This window comes from Triticum aestivum, chromosome 6D (genome assembly GCF_018294505.1).
Source record: "Triticum aestivum cultivar Chinese Spring chromosome 6D, IWGSC CS RefSeq v2.1, whole genome shotgun sequence".
Taxonomy (NCBI): domain Eukaryota; kingdom Viridiplantae; phylum Streptophyta; class Magnoliopsida; order Poales; family Poaceae; genus Triticum; species Triticum aestivum.
Window position 1 is genome coordinate 5,712,180 of NC_057811.1, and position 4,456 is coordinate 5,716,635.

The 4,456-nt window shown below is 41.7% G+C and overlaps 1 long non-coding RNA gene across 1 annotated transcript; it reads left to right on the forward strand.

Annotated features, from left to right (window-relative positions):
* Positions 1-378: 378 nt before the first annotated feature.
* On the forward strand, positions 379-2,385 carry LOC123140695 (uncharacterized). The gene is made up of 2 exons (XR_006470051.1): positions 379-1,056; positions 2,117-2,385. It is a non-coding gene; the product is annotated as an uncharacterized lncRNA (long non-coding RNA).
* Positions 2,386-4,456: the final 2,071 nt, after the last annotated feature.

The window sequence follows — 4,456 nt, forward strand, 5'->3', positions numbered from 1 at the left end:
CTCTGCCGTTTCCGCGAGCTCCACCCACCCCGCCTCCTAGGCTACTACATCTCTGAGCGGTCGGTTGCGTTGGAGCAGCTAGGTGCTCCACCCTTTCACGTAATGTTGCCTCAGCCCCTGCTCCTGCCCCCAGAGTTTTTTAGCCCTGCCCCCGTCACCAGCCACCGTTCTGCTCCACGCTTTGTCCCGATGCTACCTCAGCCCCCAGAGCTTGCCACCATCATCTGTTACCTTGCTGACTACATATTTGGTGCCCATGATGGCGGCACCATATTCACCGAGCACGACATAAGAGAAACAGAATTGACACTTGGAGCGCACCGCCCGATGTGCCCTCAGAGAGGTATGCCCATCGTCCCACCGTTCCCTTGTGTGGAACGCAATCTCAAATGGTTCAGTGCAATGCTCTTCAAAGAAGGCAGTGATGGTGGCTTGTCCTACCTCTATATTTTGGGTACCAAGGACTCGGGGAAGTGCCTGGTGCGTTTGTATGCATTGCAGGATGGTGTTTGGTGCCTGCATACCGCAGCCACATGCCAGCGCCGTCTTATCCATTGGGAACCAAAAGTTGTGCTTGTTGACAACAAAATCTATATACCATCCGTCAGTGACGAGATTGTTTGTCTTGGATATGAAGACCTCAAGTTTCTCCACAATTCAGCTCCCACAAGGAGTAAGCTATAACTATTTTAGAACCATGTTGTCACCGGCCGATAATGCTTCCGGTGTATATCTCATCCATGTCGACGGATTTCCACTTCGCCTCTGGCTCACAAAAGGGGACAACTGGTTGCTGGTCGATACCATTTGTTTGAGGATGTTAGATCACACGCTTGAGGATGAGCATAATGCAAATGTCCAGATAAGTCAGGTTGGAAACAATGCTGAGTTTGTTTTCTTGAGGATGCGTGGATGCACACTCTATCTGGACGTCACGAGCAAGACACTGCGTAAAGTGCATCAGGAGACATAAAATGATCAATATTTCAGTTATGCCAAGCCTTTTATGACGATTTGGCCTCCCATATTTCCTGTGCTCAAGGATGATCCTTCAAGGTTTGCCTTTTATGATTTTTATGATGATCATCTATATATTTGCTCTTGTTGAGACCATGAAATTTTTTCTTTTAAACAACTAGTGGCTAGTCCAAGCAAACAGTGAGTAGTCTGCTTGTTCGCGATGCACTTCTCCTTGTATGATTAGTTTTCTTTTACTAAAATACAAACTATGACATGGAAACAAGTGGGTCTGCAATATGAGGGCGTTCAAGTTGTACTGGCTGTAGCTTTTGATAAGAAGAACATATGTTTTTGGACCAAGTTGATTATTTTGATTTTTTTTAGTGCTTATAGCATGGTCCTCTAGTTCTGTTCTCTGAAGTGTCAGTGCGAACGAGAAATTGGGCCTACAAAAGTACTCCTAGTGTTGTTATCATGTTGCCCACTGTATAAGAGCTGAAAGATGCTTAATCTTGTTAACATATTGCACACTCCTTTTTTTGTCTTGTTATATCATCGCACACCCAACAAGCATGGAATTTTGCCTTCACGTCTCTTGAATATAATAACTGTAATTTTCTGATACATACCTTTGAACTCTGAACCAGCAGCTATGTGGCTTTGACCTCTGAACCTGTAGCTATGTGAGATTAATAACACTTGTTTTTCCCTGAATGTTACTGAATGAATCGTATAATTCGTTCTTGAACACAAGCAGAACGTAGGTACGCGGGGTATGCTTGAGCTGATACTTGATTTGTGATTCTGGCAGTATATCATAGTGGCTAATCCAAGCTAAGAGAGTGGGTAATTTGAGTTTGTGTGGCATTTCTTCTTCAATGGTCAGAGTTCATTTTATTTGAATACAAAATATAAAATGGAAATATGTCCGTCTGGGATATGAAAGCATTCAATTTGTACTGCTCTAGCTAGTGGGAAAAAAAGAAACTATAGTTCTGAACCGAATTCATTATTTTGATTTCTGGGCACAACAGAAACTATATTGACTATCGTTGTTATATCCGCTTTTCTTATTAGGTCATCTGTTATGTTGACACTTAGAAGTGGCAAAACAAATGGATGCTATCCTGAACCTCCTCTGCTTTCTCTGAAACAGGGATGCCATGTGAAGAACAAGGACATGTCGGAGCTTTTGGATGGCGAGTAACCAAGGCTACAGCAAGGAAGAGAAGAGAGCTACATTTCCTTCCTGCAATTCTAGTAACTATCGTTGTTATAACTTTGTCGAGTAATGGAATAATTAGGATAATATGTAACAGAAGTATGTACCCCTATCATATGTATCATGACAACTGTTTGCGACTGAGCTCTGTGTTTCGTGAAGGACTCCTTGTTTGTATGTTTATTAGTGATATTGTCTGATCCGCTTGCGTCGCAGTGTTGTGTTTGCTCTACTAGTGATGTACAGTATTTGTGGAATTGGTCTTGGTGTTCACCATTGCTGAAAATTGAAATGTCGCTTTCAGGCTAACATATTTTCGGCTACACACGGGAGGGCCATACAAGGTGGACAGCCCAGCCCCAAAGTGCACTTTAGCTGGTTGATTCAGGAGTGTTTTTTCTTTTCTTCCAGGGAGGTTGATTCAGTAGTTGGTACTTGCTAGCAGGAGAACGAAGTACCGATGAATGATGTACAAGCAGAGATGTAAGCTCTGGTAGATGGGACGGGAACTTGGTGCTCTCGGGTACCCGCGCACCATATATGCGCAAAAAAAATTAGTAATTCAAAATAAGTTCAAAAAATTCCAAATCTTGTTTGGAATCAAAGATGATCAGGTATTGTACTTGTATAAAAAGTTTGGACAAGAAATGATTCCAATTGACTTCAGGGCAAAAAAGACAAGTTTATGACAACAATATAGCGTGTATAATACTTGTATAGCGTTTTTTGCCAAATCTTTGACCTAAGATGCAACGAAAGTCATTCTCTGACGAATCTTTTTATACGACTACAATACTTGATCATGTTTGATACCAAAAAAGATTTGGAATTTTTTGAACTTTTTTTTTTTTGCATATACGGTGCGCTGGTACCCAGGTTCTCCTTCACATTTTCCCTGGTAGATGCATCTTTTATATACCAGGGGTAAGAGAATGATGTGTTGATGAACCTCAAGCAGCAAGTAAACTCAGTAGTAGTAATATTTTGTCAGTCCAGTAGCCAGTCAGACTGAAGTATCAGTTGATTCCTGGTGTTTTTGTTGCCAAGGTGAAATGAAAATACCTTTACCGTTTGATTTTCAAAGCTGACAGCGGTAAGTACAAGCACAAAAGGATGCTGTAGGATGGAGCTTGTACGTAGAGCAACTAGCTGTGGGTAGACACACTTGTAAGATTACAGCAGCAAACACATGCCATGATGCGGTCCCATTCCCAGCCGCATCGTAGGCTTTTGGTGTTGCTGGTCTTGATTGCAGCAGGCCTTACTGCACCGATTCTGAAGTTGTGTTGTCAATCAAGGTGTCGTTGTTGAGGTGGAATGAAAACCGCAGATGCAGAGTCCCCTGCAAAGAGGGTAATGGAAGCTTCAGATAAGGAGTGCACAGAGAGGACCTGCACTTTTTCTAGACCACCTCAGATAAGGTAATGGTCAGCACTGAAAAGTTCAGATAAGGAGTGTCGTTAGTTAAGTTTCTAGCTGTGGTAAATATTCTCATCGCCGTCACTAGGAGGAAACACTGCATCCGTCTATGGATATACTCCTATATAGCTTGTCACCAGGTAGTACACTTCACAATGTCCAAACTCGAGTATATAATTAGACCTCTAAGATGATAAATCATGTAAACTCATACCTTCGAACAATTCAGACATTCTGATTCCGTACATGCATGATTCAGGCAATTGAGCCGAAAAGATACAGAAAACTTTGGAGAGCATACAGATTGAATAACAACTGAAATAATCAATCTGTTGGCACTCATTTTATTTTTAGCTAGGGCCCAGGCGAAATTCCTCTTTCCCATGCAGTCTATCTATGTCCCGTTCCCTGCAAGGGACAAGCAATGCATGCTTCATACAGATGATCCGAAGTACTCCCTCCGATCCTTTTTAGTCTGCATATAAGTTTTGCCTGCAGTCAAAGTATCTGTACTTTGACTAAACTGTCAAAAAAGAGTATCAACATTCACAATGTCAAATCAATATATATATATATTTGATTTTGTAGATGTTGATATCTTTTAATATAAATTTGGTCGAACTTTGCAAAGTTTGAGTTGGCACAAATACATGGAGTAAAAAGGACCGCACGGAATATATATCTACGAGTAGATTGCATGATTAAAGTTGTAGAGAGGAGGGCACTGTATCGATGACCCATTCATGACCTCCACCCTTTTTTAAGTCGGTGTCCCTTAAGGCTCCGATTCATTAAATAAAAGTTAGAAGAGAGTTTCCAGTTTATTCGTGAAAAGCCGGGCGAAAATGTTGCAAC